This window comes from Asparagus officinalis, chromosome 6 (genome assembly GCF_001876935.1).
Source record: "Asparagus officinalis chromosome 6, Aspof.V1, whole genome shotgun sequence".
NCBI classification, from domain to species: domain Eukaryota; kingdom Viridiplantae; phylum Streptophyta; class Magnoliopsida; order Asparagales; family Asparagaceae; genus Asparagus; species Asparagus officinalis.
The window spans coordinates 22,293,985-22,316,696 of record NC_033799.1 but is presented as its reverse complement, the minus strand read 5'-3'; positions in this window follow the sequence as shown (position 1 = coordinate 22,316,696).

Genomic DNA, 22,712 nt, shown 5'->3' with positions numbered 1-22,712 from the left:
ATGCTAATAACATCCGGTCTACCTACATGCTATTGGGAAGAGGCTTTGCTGATGGCAAACTGGATTTTGAACAGAGTACCCTATTCTAAAACTAATAGTACTCCTCATCAGTTATGGTTGGGATATCCAGATCCTTTGGATAGTCTCAAAGTGTGGGGGTGTCTCGCATATGTTCGAGTTCCAGATATCAAAAGGCCCAAGATCGGACCAAAGGAAAACAGATGTGTGTTTCTTAGCTTTTCTAAAGATAGTAATGCTTGCAGGTTCCTTGATCTTGGAACCAACTCCATCATTGAAGCTCAGGATACATAATTATTTGAGGATAAGTTTATCAAAGATAAAGGATTATTGCTCAAAGATATAGCAGAGAATGCTAGTACGTCAGATGTACCAGAGGAGCCAGTTTCCTGAGAAACTGAAAGTGTCAATGATGAAGGAGTTACTGAACCATCTTCCAAGCGTGTCATGAGACAGAAAGATTTTAGAGATGATTTCATCACCTATAATGTGGAAGGAGATCCACAGACTTTTCAAGAAGCAATACAGTCAACAGGCGTTCTTCTGTGGAAAGAAGCTATAGATGATGAGATGGATTCATTGATCCAAAATCATACTTGGGAGCTAGTGGATGTACCTGAAGGTGCAAGGCCTATCAGTTGCAAGTGGAACTTCAAGAAGAAGCTTCGTCCTGATGGTACTATTAAGAAGTATAAAGCAAGACTGGTGGCGAAAGGATTCTCTCAAAGAGAAGGAATAGACTTCTTTGATTCTATGCACCAGTTTGCAGGATCACTACCATCAGAGTGCTTATCGTATGGGCAGTGATAAAAAGGTTCATCATACATTAGATAGATGCGAAGACTGCTTTTCTCAATGGAGACCTCACAAAAGAGATCTACATGGAGAAACCAGAAGGACTTGATGCTCCAGCTGGTAAAGTTTGTAAAATTATTAAGTATCTATATGGACTTAAGCAGGCATCGAAACTCTGGCATAAGAAGTTCGATGGTGTTGTTCGCAACAATGGGTATCAAGTCAGTGAGTCTGACAAGTGCCTATACATCAAGGTCGCTGAAGGGAAGGTGATGGTTATCTGCCTCTATGTGGATGATATGCTCGTCGTCGGGAGTGATTTGGAGATAGTAATATCTATCAGCTCAGTTCAGCATGAAAGACCTTGGAACTACGGATATGATTCTCGGAATCAAAATCATATACTCTGAAGAGGGTATTGGATTGGCCTAATCTTATTATGTTGAGAGCATGCTAAGGAAGTATGGCTACTACGACCTGCCAGAACTGTCAGTGTTGTATGATTACAACATGAAGCTTCGACCGGACACTGGAAGACCAGTAAAGTAGCTAAGTTACTCAAAGATAATTGGAAGTCTTATGTACAGGATGAGCTGTACAAGACTAGATATAGCATTCGCTATAGGAATGCTTAGTAGGTTCACAAGTAATCCCGAAAAGCTTCACTGGGATGCAGTCCAGAGATTGATGAGATACTTGAAAGGAACTAAGGTCTGGGCCTATTCTACACTGGATATCCAGCTGTAATCGAAGGCTATTCAGATGTGAGCTGGTGCTCAAAACCAGATGAGTGCAGATCTACTGGAGGTTTTGTCTTTACCATGGGCCGAGCTGCCATCTCGTGGAAATCTAAGAAGCAAACTATGATTGCACAGTCATCGATGGAATCTGAGTTCTTCGCACTCTGTGCTATAGGAGATGAAGCTGAGAGGCTTAGCTGTATTTTTCGAGACATTCCATTGACAGAATTACAAGGCGTAATTACAATGTATTGTGATAATCATGTAATGGGTACTGTGGCAGCGAACTCATTGTTCAATAGAAAGAAGCGGACCATTCGTCTGAAGCATGGCTATTTTAGAGAACTCATTTTCCAAGGAGTCATCTCGGTGATTGACGTTCGGTCTTCAAAGAATGTGGCTGATCCTTTGACTAAAGATCTGAAAAAAGACATAGTTGAAAGGACGTCTGCTACAATTGGTCTCAAAGTTTTATGAGTCTTACAAATACTTACCATGTTCATCCAATTATTACTTCAAAGCTTACACTACTAATAATAAAGATAACTGGTTCAAAAGTCAAGTAAGATTTGTAAAGTTTGGTAAGTCTTACAAATACTTACCATTTCATCATGTTATTAGTTCAAAGTTTATGCTACTAATGATAAGATGATTGGTTCAAAAGTCAAGTAAGATTTACAAGTGAAATCTTATCATGTTTAGAGGTTGGCTGTTAAGCCTTAATGAGTCCAAAGCATTTCAGATGCGGGATGTTGGATAGGTAACATGCCTAAAGGACTCACCGATAATCCTATCATTTAAAAGGGTTGGCTGTTAAGCTTTAATGGATCCAAAGCATTTTTGGATGTGGGGTGTTAGATAGGATACACGGCTAAAGTACTCACCTAGAATCCTATCATGAGAGAGGATGGCTCTTAATCCTTAATAAGTTCAAAGCATTTTGGATGCGAGATCTTTGATAGGAAACATGCCTAAAGAACTCACCTATGCATGGGTGGAGATTTGGCCGTCTCCTATGTTGTCTTGTGGAAAGATACCTAGAGCCTTAGCAGAAACCAGGACTAACACAGGGCTACAAATGTGCAAAGGCAAAGGCTAGTGTGGTTCAAAGTGAAAACTACCACAGATGAGTTTGATCTTGTGTGATCGTTGGATTCTAGACATGTGCTGGTTCAAGTCTCTGCGACACCATGCATCTATCTTCTATTCAGTTGGTCTAAGGGGGATTCAAGTCCTTGCGACATCTAGCTTATGCACAACGATTGAAACGACGACACCATAACACGACACTAGTTTAAAAACTTGTGAGGGATTGTTGGATTTTTGGTCAAAACCACTTTCCAAAATGAGTTTTCAAATTATATATATTAACTACAAGTACTTTTTATAAATGCTTAGTAGCCTAGTGGAAAGTTAATGTTTTGGTGTTTCAAAAGGTCCCTTCTTTGAGGCTTACTAACGGCAAGCCAATAAGTGTTTTATTTGAATTAATCCCTCATAAGTTTTAGTGAATTGTAGGTTATGGGTCGGGGGCCGTGGGCCAATGGACTAAGGATCGGAGCTAATCGGGCTGAGGCACTAAGTGATGCTTTATTAGACGCACTTTGCACTTCCCATGGAGGCATCGGGGCGAGGTGGCGCCACGTTGGCTACCACTATAGTCGCCACGGAGGTTGCCTCGTAGGTTGCTTCGCAGCATGCGGACAAGCTACGTATTCACACGAGTGTGTGACCCTAGCGTGCTCGTAGTTTGACAAGGTTCGCTTGTTCGACGAGGTTCATCTGTCATACAAGGTTCGCCTGTTTGACGATGTTCGTTCATTCGACGAGGTTCGTCTGTCATACGAGGTTCACTTGTTCGACGAGGTTCGTCTGTCATATGAGGTTAGATTATTTGACGAGGTTCACTCGTTCGACAAGGTTCGTTTGTCATACAATGTTCGCTCGTTTGATGAGGTTCGTTTGTCAGACGAGGTTCGCCTGTTTGACGACGTTCATTTGTCAAACGAGGTTTGTCTGATTTGATGAGACATGATCCTCGTGTTTCGTAGCAACACGTCCATTGCTTGCCTCGTATTCAGGAGTTACTGCATGCAGTAGTTATAACAGCATTTAGAGCAATTTAATACATTGGTGTTATAATCTTAATTGTCATTAAGAATTGTAGCAGTAACATTAATTACTAGTGACTCTTGAGCTGGCCTTAGAGGCCTATAAATAGCGTCCTTGGACAGCTCATGGTGGTTGCTGAATACTCTCGCGAGCGTGGAATACGAACGTCGGTATACACACGCGAGCTTGAAAAACGAACGTCAGATCAAGGCGATCTTGACGTTGTTGCTGTTGTTGTGCTGCCGCTGTAGAAACTGTGCCCGCAGGAACCCTGAAACTAAAAGGTTTTGAATCGAAAGGTTCTGAGATCGAGGAGATCTTTTGCCTTGACCGAAAGATCTTATAGATCGAGGAGATCTTAACAGTACTGGGTTGGTGTACACCAGAGTACTATACTGTTGTTCCTAGAAGCAGTTTGGCCTTGGGATCCTTGCACCATAGTAGGCCAAATATTGCTTTAAGCATAGCGTTTCACAAACACACAGCAGTTAATTGAAAAAATTAAAATAACAGCACATCTAAATTTCTCTGTTTAATTCTAGATTTAACCACAATTTCCAACAAATTGTTCTGTTAAGTGTACATCGTCCTCTTTGTTTGGTGAAATATTAGGAAAATAAATTTACGTGTATTCTCCTCTCCACATTTATTGATTTGTTTGATTCTGATGAGCCAAGAGAAATGGAGTGCTTCAAGAGTACTATGCAGGAAGCTGACACGAAAATTATTGGTTGCTAACTTTCCATTCATAAAGAAGTGAGTATTATCTTGTATAGGTTTGCTTTCAGATGGCTTTGTACAATGAAATGCTGAATCACTTGAGGTTTTTGGGAGCATGATTAGTGGTTTCCCATGTAGGCTTTTTAGCCTCTATGCCAAACAAAGATGGTGCTGTTGGATTTAAAGATCAGAAGATGAAATTTCTCTGTTCATTTTGGTTCATCTTTTAAAAGGTCAACAGATGAAATTGTCACTTTGGAGCAAGAAGGTGATGCTTTTCTCAGTTTAAAAGAAAACATGTTGGAATTGTAGAAGTTGATCATCATTGTTTGCTGCAGATAGGGTGCTCCTATATCAATTGAAACTACATATCTTGAATTTATAGGGCAAATTTCAGAAAACTACCATGGACTTTGGGAGGTGGGGTTTCACAAATTACAAAACTTCCACAGATTTTTAGAAAACTACTATTAACTTTCAATGTTGCAGAAAAATGTCGTGAACTGTTGGAGGTTGTTGTGTATAACGTTAATGGCTTGAATAAAAGGTCTAAACTACCCTTGAAATTGGAAGAAGGAGAGGCTAATTTAGAAGATATATCATGTATGTGAGGGCAAAATTGTCTGAAGTACGTCATGTGTGAAGCTTATGATAACTTACTCCAACTGCCATCGGACAAGGTAGTTTCGTTAAACAAGTTCATGCACACTTTACTAATAAAAAAATCATGGTAGTTTTTGTTTTCTCAAAATGGCCGAACTTTTTCTTAATTTCACGGTGTAGTTCTTGATATTCCATCGATTGAAATAATTTTCCTATATTAGTCCTTATGATATTTGTTTTGAAACCTTAATTAAGGTAATATTTTTGCTAATATACTTTCTGTTGTTGGCTTATTCTATAGAATGCACGTGACAAAAGTTTAAAGAGCAAAATAGTAGGACAAGATATAGTATCATGACAAGTTTACTGTTAAAATTTGGCTTTAAAATTGGGACTAGAACAAGACTTGTTCTTTATAGCATGGGTACTTTTATCATGAAGATGTACTCATACCTAACACAAAGACACCGATATGGGGCACTCTTCAGATATTTGCATACACTTACTCAAACTTATCCTCAGTTATACAATATTGATGATTTACTTTGAACACTATTAAATAACTTTTGGACATATAACCTACAATTCACATACAATTCTTTACATATGTTACATACTTGAGATGTCTATTTATTTCCATTCTCCAAAGACTAGTGGAATGCTATAAAATATTGATATGTACAAAACTAAATTTAGATTATATCCAACATTTTGTATAAATCAAATAGCAAAGTCAAATCCTTAATAAAAATATATGGCAGATCAAAGAAATAGCATACTTGTAATCAATTAACATTTTTTATTATTCAAAATAATAGTTCAGGATCTTGAATGTATGAACATGTGTATCTATGCGTGTATATAACTCTATGAATGACGGATATGAGGTGGCGGCTTAGTTCGCTAAATGAGGTACCAAGAGACAAAGTGGCGAGGTCCACACATTTTTATGTGACTAGCAAGATAGGCCTCATCATATGGCTATCTCTTGGTAGCTCATTTAGCAAATGAGTCTCCATCTCATACCTATTGTTGTTGCTATATCCTACTTCTTGAAGAATTCTTGTGTTCCATGTCCGTACCTATGTCGTACTGGTATCCCCTGTCCCTATCTATGCTACTTAGGACTGGCGCTGTATGTTTGCACCTTAGTATGTAACAAAGTTACCTTCCAAGATAAAGCATGCCAAGAAACCTATTGAAATCAATTTGTAGCCTCTGCTTATGTCCCAAATTCACACCACGTTACAATGAGAATGAGAGAATCTAAGCATTAGAAGAACCAATCTTTTATACAATTGAAATCAATAAGGGCTATAACTGTTGAGATTTAGAGGGTTCAACATTTCATCAAAAGCCACTTGATTATACATGTTCCGTCTCTCATTGGTTTTGTTCTTTTATACAGATAGCCAAGCCACAGAACACAAGGAAAAATGGTCAAAAACAATTTTAAATCCCGAGGGTAAAGTAGGAGCTAAGTGATTAGAGCTAGTGCTCCTTGTGTGTATGTGAGCGCGCGCAAAGTGCTAAATACTCATGATAATGTTATCGAATGCTAGTCATTAGCTTTTAGACTGTGGCTTAGTTTGTCACAATCTTGGTACTTCGCTGCTCTGAAACTTCCAAATAAGAACGTAAACATTTTCTTGAAGTATTGTTTGTGATATGGAAGCGCACAATAAGTTTTGACATGTGTTCGTGCGCGTGTTGTCCTTGTCACACAACTCAAACTATGCTGCACAGTTTTAAGGCACGGAAAATAGTCTCCAATGTGTATAAAGCACACAAGGGCCATGAGCCCAGTATTTAGGACAGTACTATCACATTATTGCTTTTGTAGTTACTTGTTTTTTTTCTCACTCCAAAAAGCCAACTTTCCTAATAGCCCAGTATTTAGTAGCTTATCTTTATGATGGTTAAAATTTTCAGTCAGTACCCTATCAATTCATTTCACTTGCTCGAGTTGATAGAATGCCCTATATATACCTTCATGGTGAAAAATTCAACTGCAGTGATGTTAGTAAGAAAGTTTGAACTTTTTCATATCTTAGTTTCTAATCTGATGCACGATCATACCTTGCTGTAGTTCCTTTATTTCATTTTAGGTGACACCCTTAATTTCTTTTTAAAAGGACCAATTAATCAAGTCATATATACGGTTACACTTTTCTGTTTTAAAGGCATCCAGATTCTTTAAAAACCCTTGTTAATGTCCAAAGTCCATAACAATGTTACATCATCATGGGTTGATATCTTAATAAAAGCCACACAAAGTTGATCTTAAATCAGTTAAGTTTTGATCCTTTTTTCATCATTTATTTGACAATCAATCATCTATTACTTTTTTGTTTTCTACAACCTACAGGAAGATTTCATGAATTGCAGGTTGCTGGGGGATGCTCATTTGATGAAGAACAAAACTAGCAATGAGACAATATTTTATGGTATTTGCTAAGATTGCTTTCGTAGGAAATGTATTAGCTTGATTTTGAATTTTATTGTGTTTCTGACCGGCAAAATTTGAGGACATCTTTTTTGACTGCATGAGTTTAAACTGTACGAGGACTTGGCTCATGATTTTGATGAGAAAATTGTTCTAGGTTCTGCAATGATAACCGGAAGCTTGTACATTGAAGATAAACTTCATTTTGATTTATCTAATGGTTGTTCTCCTAGTGTATTTGTTCTTTGTGTAGATATTGTTGGAGATTGTGGTTAAATCTAAAATGAAACAGAGAAAGTTAATATGCTGTAATTTTAAACTTTTTAAAACTAATTGTTGTACGTTTGTGAAACGATGTGCTTAAAGAAATATTTGGCCTACTTCGGTGCAAGGATTCTAAGGCCAAACTGTTTCCAAGAACAGCAGTACGGTACTCTGGTGTGCACCAACCCAGTATTGTCATGATCTCCTTGATCTATAAGACCTTTCGGTCAAGGCAAAGATCTCCTCGATCTCAGAACATTTTGATTCAAAATCTTTTGGTTTCAGGGAAAGTTTATTCAGGCACAATTTCTGCAGTAGTAGCACAACAGCTCAATATATTTCGTGTGTACAAGAGCTCTTACGTTCGTGTGTACAAGAGCTACCCCAAGGGGCACTATTTATAGGCCTCTAAGGCCAGCTCAAGCGGCACCTACAATTAATGTGACTGTTACAAGTCATAATGACAATTATAATTGTAACATTAATTGATTTAAATGTTGTTGTAACTGCTGTATGCAGTAACGTCTAAAGACGAGGCAATCAATGGATGCGTTACTTCATAACGCGGGGTCGCGTCTCAGCAAATCAATCGAACAACGTCAATAGGATGAACCTCATGTAAAGTGCGCCTAACAAAGCGTCACTTAGCACCTCAGTCCGATTAGCCCCGATCCCCGTATATATATATATATATATATATATATATATATATATATATATATATATATATATATATATATATATATATATATATATATAGTTTGAAAACTCATTTTGGAAAGCGGTTTTGACCAAAAAAATTCAATAATCCCCCACAAGTTTTTAAACTAGTATTGTGTTATGGTGTCGTTGTTTCAATCATTGTGCATAAGGTAGATGTCGCAAGGACTTGAATCCCCTTATACCAACTGAATAAAAGATAGGTACATGGTGTCGTAGAGACTTGAACCATCACATATCTAAAATCCAGCGACTATATAAGATCAAACTCTTCTGTGGTAGTTTTCACTTTGAACTGCACTAGCCTTTGCCTTTGCTCAGCACATTTATGGCCCTCTGCATGTCCTAGTTTCTGCTAGGGCTCTAGACATCTTTCCACAAGACACAATAGGAGATGGCAAAATCTTCACCCAAGTATAGGTGAGTTCTTTAGGCATGTTTCATACCAAACATCCTGCATCCGAGATGCTTTGAACTCATTAAGGCTTAAGAGCCATCCTCTCTCATGATAGGATTCTAGGTGAGTCATTTACGCGTGTTTCCTATCTAACATCCCGCATCCGAAATGCTTTGGACTCATTAAGGCTTAACAACCAATCCCTTTACATGATGGGATCATCGATGAGTCCTATAAGTATGTTACCTATCCAACATCCCGCATCCGAAATATTTTGGACTCATTAAGGCTTAACAGTCATTCTCTTTACCATGATAGGATTTTAGTTGCAAATCTTACTTGACTTTTGAACCAATCATCTTATCATTAGTAGCGTAAGCTTTAAACTAATGACTTGATGTAAATGGTAAGTATTTGTAAGGCTCACAAAACTTTTGTAAATCTTACTCGACTTTGAACCAATCATCTTATCATTAGTAGCGTAAGGTTTGAACTAATAACTTGATGTAAATGGTAAGTATTTATAATACTCACAAAGCTTTGAGACCCATTCCAGCAGATGTCTTTTCGATTATGTCTTTTTTCAGACCTTTAGTCAAAGGATCAGCTATATTCTCTGAAGATCGGATGTCAATCACAGAGATGACTCCTTGGCAAATGAGTTCTCTCAAATAGCCATGCTTTAGACGAATAGTCCGCTTCTTTCCATTGAACAACGATTTCACTGCCACAGCACTCATCGCATGATTATCACAATAGATAGTAATTGTGCCTTACAATTCTGTCAATGGAAGGTCTCGGAGAATACAACTAAGCTACTCAGTTTCATCTCCTGAAGCACAGAGTGTGAAGAACTCAGATTCCATCGATGACTATGCAATCATTGTCTGCTTCTTAGACTTCCACGAGACGGTAGTTCCATCCATGGTGAAGATAAAACCTCCAGTAGATCAGCACTCATCTGGTTCTGAGCACCAGCTCGCATCTGAAAAGCCTTCGATTATAGCTAGATATCCAGTATAGAATAGGACTAGACCTGTAGCTCCTTTCAAGTATCTCATTAATTTCTGGACAGCATCCCAATAAAGCTTTCCAGGATTACTTGTGAACCTACTAAGCATTCCTACAGTGAATGCTATATCTGGCCTTGTGCAGCTCATCGCGTGCATAAGACTCCTAATAATCTTTGAGTATCTTAGCTGTTCTGCTGGTCTTTCAGTGTTCAGTCAAAGCTTCTTGTTGTAATCATACGGTACTGACAGTTCTGGCAGGTCGTAGTAGCCATACTTTCTTAGCATGCTCTCGATATAATGAGATTGGGATAATCTAATACCCTCTTCAGAGTATATGATTTTGATTCTGAGAATCATGTTCGCAGTTCCAAGGTCCTTCATGTTGAACTGTGTTGAGAGAAATTTCTTGGTAGATGTTACTATCTCCAAATCACTCCGATAATGAGCATATCATCCACATAGAGGCAGATAACCACCACCTTTCCTTCAGTGACCTTGATGTATAGACACTTGTCAGATTCGCAACTTGGTAGTGATGTGGCCTAATTTGGTCCTTACGTCATACCTCGAAGATAGAGCCTCAACCACCTTTCACCAACTCCAATATAGATGTAGGGACCGTATTAGGATACATCACTACCAAGTTGCTTAGAGCAACTTGGTACCAAACATACTCATATTTCTCATATATATATATATATATGAGAAATATGGGTATGTTTGGTACCAAGCACAAATTTTGTGCTTGGTAGTGATGTGTCACATCCCTATGCACTCATTACCCATGTGAATATGGTCCCATATTTGAATGAGTGGAGGGAGATGTGACACCTCACTACCAAGCATAACTTTTTGTGCTTGGGCAAAATGAGGAAGAAGACTGTAGAAATAATGTACTGCAACGTGCTTCTTTCGTAACTAGGACCGGTTGACTCATTATTCATCAAACACAAAATACGAAGAAGTCATAAAATAGACATAAGTGAATATCCTCTTCTTTAGCGGTGCATTCGGTCCGGATACAGCTTAGATATTATGTTTATCATATTCATATCCGCTTACCTATCTCGAATACGGATACAAATACGGATATGCGTCCATATCCGCTAAAATTGAATACAGTTACGGATACAGATGTAGATATATAGGATATGCGTCCATATCCGCTAAAATTGAATACAGTTACGGATACAGATGTAGATATATAAGCGGATATGCATGCGGATACAAAACGGATATGCGAAAAGTAGACAATATTGAGAAAAGCATAGTTCACGTGATACAAAAAAGATCATTAATATGTTTATTATAACTAAAAGGCTAAGATTAGAATTAACCACAATCCATAATTTAAGAATCGAAACTATCGTAAGAGTATGACTAATATGTATTCAGATATTTCGGATATGGATACGGATATTTCACTACAAAACCATATCTATAACCATATTTTATCGATTATAGATTTAGTAACCATATCCATATCCTAATGGATATGGTTATGGAAATTTCCTCGGATATGGATACGGTTTAGCACCCCTACTCTTCTATCATCAATTTTATGTGTTCCCAACATATTCAGGGATACGTTCACATACAGAAGCTTCATCCTCTGATTAGTTTGCCAATGTAGGTAGATGTAGAATTTCTAAAGAGTGGTATCACTCACTATGTAAGTAATAAAAAATAAAAAATAAAACCTAATAACGGTGACATGCTTTCATATTTTGAAAAAAAATACATATTTGTATCATTAGTAACACTATCAAATGCACTAGCATGTCTAGACTCAAGTGCATAGTATTAGTAAAATAAAATATATCATTACTAACGTATCATATCTGAACCCAAGCACATATCATTTGTACAAAAAGTCTTCATGAAAAATAAAATGAAAAGAGAGGCGCTACAAAGACATATTCACCTAAAGTAAAGCCGCCCATGTTTACCATTAGTATGTAGGACAAAACTTTAAAAACGACTGTTTTGCAAATTTAATAAGTAAAATCAACCATTTAAGAATTTATTCAGCAAAATTGAACCTTTTTCAGTGAAAAGGATCGATTTTGCAGGTTTTGCACTGCACGGGACTAGTCTCGTGCAGTTCTCCCAAAAAGACCCCAAAATCATCACTTCACACTCTGATAATCACATTTTATTACAATTTTATACCCTCATTATCTATTTTTAATGAATAAATATATCACTAATAATTGTTTTTATCTTTAATTGCAGGTTAATGAAGAATAAAGCCCAAAAATCCCATCTCTCAACAAAAGCTCATGAATTAAATGAAGAACACAAGCAAGAGCCAAAAATCTCAAGCCCAGAATCAAGCCGAGTAGCTTGTAGAAGCCGGAGAAAATAAAAAAATCAAATATGAAAACAAAATATATTCAAGAATGTTGGCCGTAAAGAAATGACGATATCTCTCAATTCGGAAGGCGGAATTTAACATAAAATATATAAAAATCACCTATCTCGACGAGACGAAGCCATCTGTGGATGCAGATTTTTGATTGGATATCGATGCCAGCATTGATGCTGGTATCGATGGCTACGAAACAGTTACAGATCAATGGCTGATTTTTGATGGTTTTGGATAAGGATTCAATTCAAGGGCTTTCATTCATTGATATTTACTATAAATAGGGGTAGAGAGTGAGGGGTTAGAGGGGTAAAAATTTTTGTAACTCCATTTGGAGAGGAGGGCTACTCTTAATTGAGAAGGCCTTCCAAAATTATAACTTTTGTTGCAATTAATAATAATAATTTTTTCACCACTTTAAATTTTTTTCTTCTTCTCTTTGTTGGATGATGAAGATGAAGATGAAGATGGAGATTAATTTAAAGGTTTGTTTTTCTTATTTCTCTTTTATTGCTTATTAGTTTAGATTTATTTTCATGCTTGTAATTAGATTTTATTTTCTTGTTTAAATAGCCAAGAGGCTAGAACCCTCTTACCTTAGATTTATTTTATGCTTATAGATTAGATTTATTTCATGCTTATAGAGTAGATTTATTTTCTTGTATTTAATTCTTATAATTTATTTTGTAGTTTAGATTTTATAATTTATTTTGTAGTTAGATTTTAATTTCTTACACTATTCACCTTGAGGCTACAACTCTCTTGGGTTTAGTTTTTCTTTTTCTTTTTGTTTATTTTATTTGATTCGCCTTTAGGCTAGAACCCTCTAGGGAATCACCCTTTTCTAAGAAGTGGGTTCAATTTTAGATTACCCATATCTATAATTGAATCCATCATCTTTAATTTCTTGCATTTTCTTTTATTTATGAATTTTATTTTTCATTCTTGTTTTTTATTTGTTTCTTGATTTTTTTCTTCTTGCCTTATTGATCACATTCATTCTTTGTCACATCCACTCTCACTTACATTTTTCGCCTATTTACACACCATTTTCACACTCTCAATCTCTTCACAATCACATTCACTCATCACTCCTATTTGTCACGCACACAACATAAGAACCGATTTTATATTTTCTCCTACAAAACACCTTCCTCGTGGGATCGATATCTTTATACTATAACTTGACACGGTTGTGCACTTGTAATATTTTTGGTACATGTTTATGCCGCATCAAGTTTTTAGCGCCGTTGCCGGGGAGGGTTCTTAAGTAGGTTTTAATTATTTTGGTTCTTTAACTTGTGTGTTTATTGTGAAGGAAACGCTTGGAGCTTGAAGATCGCGGATTGGAGAACTCAGATTTGAAGATTTGCTTTCGGGTAAGTCTTCTTTCTAGCATTTTTAATTCCATCATTTTTAGTTAGCTTCACAATTAGAGATAATTAGGATTTAAAAAAAAAATTATTTTTGTTGACCATAATAAAATCCATCTTTCACTTTGACATTTACTAACAAGATAATAAATTCAAATAATTTCCCCCTTCTCATTTGTTTGATTGTTAACCCTAATTAAAAAAAAAATTTCTTTTTCATCCTTTTTAGTTGCTTTTAATTCATAGGGTTGCATTTCATATTGTTAGTAGGAATTCACCAAGTGATTTGAGCATCTTGATTTGGCACACACTTAAAAATATTTTTAAGGGTAAAACCCCATATTCAAGATAAGGTGAGGGATTTCATCACCCTTCCCTTAGCCCAAAAATCACTAATTCCTCACTACACCACCCAAGCCTAATAAAACTCATTAGACGCTGGCCTTAAGGATTCGAGCTCAATAAGGAACAAAGAATCCTTAAGTGAACCGGTTTAAGTTTTCTTGGATTAGTTGATGTCTAAGGCAAGGTTTAGGGGTTGCGTAAAGCGCTCCGCAAGAAACGAGGTACTTAATTGATCTCTGATCATCTTCTAGTACTATCCTTACCTGGCTAACTACCCGGGTAAAACTTTAATCTTTTCACTTTAGGAGTTTTTGGTTAGGAGCTAGTCTAGTTGAGTTAGGCTTAACCCTAGAATTAGAGTGATTGAAAAGTAATTGATTTTGATTTGTTTTAGTTAGGATTTTTTCCTATTTTTCCATTCTCTCCTCATTTAAAAAAAACTAACTTTTATAATAAAAAAAGTATAAAAAGAAATAGTTGGTGTATGCAACAGTGGATTAGGGATAATACACATCGTTTAATTCGTTTATCAAGATATGTGCTATCCCATTAGGAATGTAATCCCCTCTTGCATTAGGCTCCCCGAAACAAATGGAATAAATTTTGAGCGTAGACCGTATTGCATAAACATGCTTCCCAAATTCCTTGGAAATAAAACAGTAGATGCATATATTTTTATCTCGAAATTTGAGGAAGTGTGTATTATGATTAAAATGAGAGAATTAACATAAGATGCGATCAAACTCAGATTTATTCCATTTGCTCTCAAAGACAAAGTAAAAAAATGGTTGTATAGCTTACCCGTAAATTCCATCACTACTTGGGAGGAATTTATCACCATTTTTCTTAAAACGGTAAAGCTTAGGAACAGCATTCAAAACTTTAAAATTATCCCGGGAGAACCTTTTTGGAAGTATTTTGACCGATTTAAAGATCTTCTCATCCAATGTCCTCATCACGGTTTAGAAAAATAGCGATTGTGCCAAATAATTTATGAGGGATTAGATTATTCTGCAAAAACTTCCTTAGAATCAATGTGCCACGGGGATTTTATGAGGAAAAAATGCAGACGAAGCTTGGGAATTTCTAGAGAGTCTATCCGAGAAAACAATGCAATGGGAACACTGTGATGACATGGTTTCATCAGTTCTCAATTCTCAGTCTAGTGGTCCTTCCTTGGAGTCAAACATTGCTTCTGAAGCGAAGATGGTGATAATTCTGCGGAGGTTAGAAGCCTTAGAAATTAAGGAACGAGCTCCAGATCAAATCAATCATGTTTCTGCCCAAGGATGTCATAATTGTCAGTCTCCTACCCACGTTTCAGAGGAATGCCCTCTCCTAGGAAACAACCATATATTAGAACAGATGAACGCTATATTCCAGCACCCTAGAAATGATCTATTTTCTCCAACCTACAATCCAGGTTGGAGAAATCATCCTAACTTTGTATGGAATCAAGGAAATTCTCTCGGAACTCAAAACTTCACTCCCGCTTCGACCCAACAATTTCCTAGGGGAAAAACAGTTCCTTTCAATCCACAATTTCAACAACCCAATCTGCCGTATCAAAATCAGTATCCTCTTCATCAAGCTGTAATTCAGACTCCTCACAATCCAGATCAGGATAAACGTCACAATGTCTTGGAAAGGGGTTTGGAAACTATAATTAATGCCTCCACTTAAACAATGAATATGTTGACTCAAACATCCAGCACTCTGAATTCCTTTATGCAATCAACTAGACAAATGTTGAATTCCAACACTCAAGCTATAGCTAGATTAGAATCCCAACTTGGTCAACTAGCTAGTGCCGTGAGTAAAAGAGAGAAAGAAAAATTTCCGAGTCAACCCGTGGTCAATCCTAAGGACACAGGATACAGTTCATCCTATGAAGCTCAAGTGAATGCAATCCATTCACTTCGGTCAGGTAGACAGGTCGATAATCAAGTGAGAACTCCTCCAAGTCAAACTTTTGATCTAGTACAAATTCATTCTCCTTCTCCTTCTAATGAATCTATTCAACAATCACCCCCCTCAGATAATCAAGAACCGGAACCGGAACCTGAGCCTGCTTTTGATAGGTTTAGACCAGTTGCTCCTTTTCCAGATAGACTCAGGCTTAGGAAACACTCCCCTCAAGAGGAGAAGATCCTAGAAACATTCAAGCAGGTTAAGGTCAATATTCCTCTCTTAGATGTAATTGAACAAATTCCATCTTATGCTAAATTTTTAAAAGAATTATGCACTAAGAAGAGGAGAATAAATGTTCCAAAGAAAGTTTTTTTAGCCGTCAATATCAGTGAAATGCTATCAAATCTCATACCTTTGAAACGTAAAGACCCAGGTTCCCCCATCATTTTATGTATAATTGGTAATACTCACATTGATAATGTGCTTTTAGACTTAGGGGCCAGTGTCAATTTTCTTCCATATTCAGTCTACTAGCAATTGGGTCTAGGTGTACTGAACCCAACCAAATACACCTTATACTTGGCTGATAGATCTGTTAAGGTCCCTATGGGTGAGTTAGAGGATGTTCTGATTAAGGTTGGAGATTTTATTTTTTCAGTAGATTTTGCACTCTTGGAAACACAGCCTGTTTTCAATCCTAAAGGACAGACACCTGTCATTTTAGGACAACCTTTCTTAGCCACTTCTAATGCTTTCATCAACTGTAGTACTGGTCAAATGAATCTGTCATTTGAGAATTTGACTGCTAATCTTAACATTTTTAATCCAGGGGACCAGCTAAATAATCAGCCTCTAGAAATAAATTACATTCAGGAAAGATCAGAAGAAGAAGAAGAAGAAGAAGAGTCTGATTTGAGTTTTGAGGAAATTTTTGATGAAGAGTTAGAGTTTTTAGAAGAAGCAGATCAGGTCCTTGAGAATAATGAAACTGTGTTAAACATTTGCTGCTTTGAATTAAATTTTGAAGAACTCTTTTTTGATGAACTTATATTCTTGGAGAATAAGCAACAACCAAATTTTTAGAATTCTACAGAAGAATTGGTTGTTAGAAAACAAAACTTCACAGTACAAAAGTCTGAGTTCATTAAAAAATACAAAATGCATGACACTAATAATACATATCTTACTTTGTTACAAGAATTATTGAACACCCCGAAATACTTGGAATTTCACATTATTGATTATATCATTCTGAATTTATTTAAAATCCGGGGAAGAATTTTCAACAATAAGGTAGGATTCAATGTAGAATACGAGCTCTTCGTGTTGAACACTTCATTCTATATTATTTATTTTGTTTATTTTAGAATAATAAAAAGAATTTATTCTTCTCTCATTCGAGGGTTTCTTATTCAGTTGAAAAAAAAGAAAAGAAAAAGAAAAAAAAAAAAGAAAAAAAGAAAAAAAAGAAAAAAAAGAGAAAGAAGAATAAATTTTTGATTCCATCCTCCTCAGACCAAAGGTAATTGCAGATTCTTATCTGCTTTACTTTGTGCATCATAGAGTTTGCATTGAGGACAATGAAAAATTTAGGTGTTGGGGTGGGAATTAGTTATTTTTTTTCTTGGTTTTATATTTTTTGCATTTTTTTCCTTTTCCTAAAAAAAATTTTAAAAATATCGTCACTTGCCAAATTGATAGAGTTATGTAATAATTAATTTATTTGATAAATTTTAAATTTTTTAATCTGCTATTTACTCAAGTTTACCTTTTATGATAACTCTAAATAAAGTTCTTAAGAAATGATTTTCAAAGTAGTATACTTCACTTAAGGCTTAACTTAGATTTTTATTTAAAATAATGGAATGTATGCATGCTTAGCTTAGAGTTAAAAATAATTTTTCAAAGTGTCTTGACTTACATATTTTTCAGAATATATATACATATACATTTAAAAAGAAAATTTACAAAAGAAGAGTACGAAAAATGGGCACCAAAAGAAAAAAAAAACTCTTAAATTTAATGTGATTCTTTCTTATAAAGCCTAAGTTGACCGAGTAATTAAGCCCAAGGAGTATTTCCATACTTAATGACCTAAGCCCAATTGGGTTGGGATCCATTGGCCCAAAACTCGTTAAATGATCGCTTAGAAAGCCCATTAAAGTAAAAAAAAACCACCAAGGAAGAAAGAGTTAAAAAAATAAAAATAAAATACTAATAAATGTTTTATATATGTATATATGGTATTGGAAAATATTTTAGATCAAGCAACTTGAATATTATTTTAAACAAAGAGTTAGCATATTCTTTTCAAAACTTTTAAATTAAATTTCTAAGTTTGGCTTGGTTTTGTATTGCTACAATGAGAAGATTTTCTAGGAAATATACCTTAGAGTTATATATAAAAATGTTTTCTTAAGTAATAACTGGCTCCAATTAGATTATCTAAAAGTTATCAAGTGAATTTAGTTACGAATGCTTGCGTCGAGTTTGCTCTCCGTTGACGATCCGCACGTCTTGATTCACTGGAACGGTGTCTTCTCCTCACGATTTGACGTTGTGGAGAACTTGCGTGGCAAGTTTTAGAACTCTGAACGAGTTGATAACTCTGAACGAGTTTTAACTCTTGAAAAAGAGTTGATTTAAACCGAAAATCGGTTAATAGCCAAGGATGAGGAAGCTCCTGTTGCCGAACGTTGAAGATGATCTTCCTTGAAGGATGATGCCGATCTCTTCTGAAGTTCGCCCAATGATCTCCCCTGTTGCTGCCAATTCTCAGCTCCAAAAAGCCAGCCTTCAATGGTCGATTCCAGCCCAGAAAATCGAACCTCTAACTCAGTTGAGTTTACTCGTTTTTATAGGGGATTAAGGGTGTGTAACTGCCCTCTAAATCCGCTCCTAAGTGGGCGTGATTTCCTCAGATCGTGGGGAAAAACGGTTCTGAAACCGTTCGACTCATATTTGAATAAGTCAAACGCCCACGTTGGTGTTTAGGATCCTAACCTCGCGTCTTAGGATTGAGACGCGGGGTTGGGTGTTGACTGAACATCCAGAACGCGAGGGTCGCTCACGTTTCGCTTGTTGTAACGCGGGTCCGACTCCAGCGTTTTGATGTTGTAACGCGGGTTCGACCCTCGTGTTTTGATGTTGTAACGCAGGTTTGACCCTGGCGTTTTGATGTTGTAACGCGGGTTCGACCCTGGCGTTTTGATGTTGTAACGCGGGTTTGACCCTGGCGTTTTGATGTTGTAACGTGGGTTCGACCCTCGCGTTTTGATGTTGTAACGCGGGTTCGACCCTCGCATTTTGATGTTGTAACGCGGGTTCGACCCTCGCGTTTTGATGTTGGCACACGGGGAGGACCTCCGCGTCTTGTCTTGAAGAGATTATCACAAAGTAATCTCTTTTGTCATAGCGTTGCAAAGATCATTGTCTTGTAATCTTCATCTTGGCTCCTTAAGAATATGAGAGTCGTCTGATTGTAACTCCCGATGTTGATTATGAATGCTGTTGAACTAGAGCTCTCATCGGTTGTCGTGAAGGTCGTCAGATTGTAACCTTCAGCGATCTACGTGAAAGTCTTCAAATTGTAGCCTTCTGGAAGTCGTCAGATTGTAACTTCCATCATCGGTGTTTGATGGAGGATAAGCTATCTATTGTGATTTTTAGACAGCCTACAAAGTTTGGCTTGGTTTTGTATTGCTACAATGAGAAGATTTTCTAGGAAATATAACTTAGAGTTATATATAAAAATATTTTCTTGAGTAATAACTAGCTTCAATTATCAAGTAAATTTAGTTATTTACTAACTTTTTTAATTTGGCAAGTTGACCGAATTTTATGGGTATATTCACTGCAAACCCTCACGTGACTACAACTCGTCCACTAGGGTAACTTAGGGGTTTAAAGACTTGTTGTATGCGCTAAATACAACCGCGATTCATACGAAAGTGAGTTAGGTTTTCTTTTCTTTTTCTTTCTTTGCTAGAGGACTAGCAAAAGTTTAGATGTGGGGGTATTTGATAATCACATTTTATTATAATTTTATATCCTCATTATCTATTTTTAATGAATAAATATATCACTAATAATTGTTTTTATCTTTAATTGCAGGTTAATGAAGAATAAAGCCCAAATATCCCATCAATCAATAAAAGCTCATGAATTAAATGAAGAACACAAGCAAGAGCCAAAAATCTCAAGCTCAGAATCAAGCCGAGTAGCTTGTAGAAGCCGGAGAAAATAAAAAATCAAATATGAAAACAAAATATATTCAAGATGGTTGACCGTAAAGAAATGACGATATCTCTCAATGCGGAAGGCGGAATTTAACATATAATATATGAAAATCGCCTATCTCGACGAGACAAAGCCAGCTGTGGAGGCAGATGTTTGATTGGACATCGATGCCAGCATCGATGCTGGCATCGATACCGGCATCGATGCCAACATCGATGCTGGTATCGATGGCTACGAAACAATTACATATCAATGACTAATTTTTGATGGTTTTGGATAAGGATTCAATTTAAGGGTCCTCATTCATTGATGTTTACTATAAATAGGGGTAGAGAGTGAAGGGTTAGAGGGGTACAAATTTTTGTAACTCTATTTGGAGAGGAGGGCTACTCTTAATTGAGAAGGTCTTCCAAAATTATAACTTTTGTTGTAATTAATAATAATAATTTTTTCACCACTTTAAATTTTTCTCTTCTTCTCTTTGTTGGATGATGAAGATGAAGATGAAGATGGAGATTAATTTGAAGGTTTGTTTTTCTTATTTCTCTTTTATTACTTATTAGTTTAGATTTATTTTTATGTTTGTAATTAGATTTTATTTTCTTGTTTAAATAGCCAAGAGGCTAGAACCCTCTTGCCTTAGATTTATTTCATGCTTATAGATTAGATTTATTTCATGCTTATAGAGTAGATTTATTTTCTTGTATTTAACTCTTGCAATTTATTTTATAGTTTAGATTTTGTAATTTATTTTGTAGTTAGATTTTAATTTCTTGCACTATTCACCTTGAGGCTAGAACCCTCTTGGGTTTAGTTTTTCTTTTTTGTTTATTTTCATTTTATTTGATTCGCCTTTCGGCTAGAACTCTCTAGGGAATCACCCTTTTCTAAAAAGTGGGTTCAATTTTAGATTACACATATCTATAATTGAATCCACCATCTTTAATTTCTTACATTTTTTTATTCTTCAATTTTATTTTTTATTCTTGATTTTTATTTGTTTCTTAATTTTTCCTTCTTTCTTTATTAATCACATTCATTCTTTGTCACATCCACTCTCACTTACATTTTGCGCCTATTTACACACCATTTTCACTCTCTCAATCTCTTCACAATCACATTCACTCATCACTCCTATTTGTCATGCACACAACATAAGAACCGATTTTATATTTTCTCCTACAAAACACCTTCCTCGTGGGATCGATATCTTTATACTATAACTTGACACGGTTGTGCACTTGCAACATTTTTGGTACATGTTTATGCCGCATCACACTCTCTCCTCCTCCTCTCCCTTCTCGCCCTCTTCTACCTCCTTGCTGACACCGCCACCTGCTACTTCTGATCCTCCGTCAAAAACCTCTCCCGCCTCCTTAACCTCTCCCCCAAAGGCATAGCGTCTGGACCTGACTCCAAGGCCCACGGGCTTGTCGTTGGGATAGAGCTGGACACCAAGAGCCTTGGTGAAGTAGCCGTTGTTATCTGAGAGCATGAGGATGTTGTCGGCGCCCGCGTTGAGGCTATCCTTCTAGGCCTTGATGACGATGGCGTCATCGACGGAGACGTAGGCGATGGTGTCAACGCCCTTGGCCTTGAGATCAGCGACCTTCTCCATGAAACCATAGAGGTGTTTCTAGGAGCAGGTTGGGGGTGACGGCTCTGGGGATAGCGAAGAGGATGGCTTTCTTACCCTTGGTGAGATTGGAGATGGAGACCGTATGGAGGTTGCCCGTGGAGCCAAAGTAGGATAGGGTGGAGTCGGGGAGCCTGTTGCCGACGGAGATGGTGGGGGCAGCTGCTGCTGGAGCGGAGGCAGGTGGGAAATCACACGAGGTTCAACTGAAAAGGGAGAGAGTGCGAAGTGCTGATTTTGGATTTTTTTGGGAGAACTGCACGGGACTAGTAGTTTCGTGCAGTTCAAAATCTGCAAAATCGACCCTTTTCACTGAAAATGGTCGATTTTGCTGAATAAATTTTTAAATGGTCGATTTTACTTATTAATTTTGAAAAACGGTCGTTTTTAAAAAATTGTCCTACTAAGTACTATGTTCTTTATTCTCAAACTGATTAGAAAATTATCAAATCATCTTTTTGCACCTTCGGTCATGAGAAAAATTTGGAAAAATTGTGTTAGGACCCTAAATTATAAAGATTGGTATGGTCAACTCTCTGCACTTTTCACCCATGTGTAAAATCTCTAAAACTCAATTTCTCATGTGAAGAATCCTCTCTTTTTGCCGCCACCTCAGCACAAAGAAAAGTCACGTTCTCCCCCAGTCTCTCATCTCTCTCTTTTTCTTCCTCATGAATCTATGTCTAAATGTTCCTTATTCTCCCTCTCATCAACTATTATCTCTTTTTCCACCATGTCTGCAAGTACATCCTTCTTCTCATCTTTTCTCAACCATTAACTTTTTCGCCGTTACGACCTCTCTTTTTCATTTTCCCCTTCCCTCAAACATTTCCGCACCTCTTTCCCACAGCTGCTGCCGCGTCACTCAAAGATTGTTTTCTTTGGCTAAAACATACATCTCCTAAAGTTACACAAAAGTTAACACTTAATAATTACAGTTAATATCTATATTTTAAGGTAAATATTTAGTCAAATTTTAACAGATTGATGTTAACTATATGACTTAAATGTT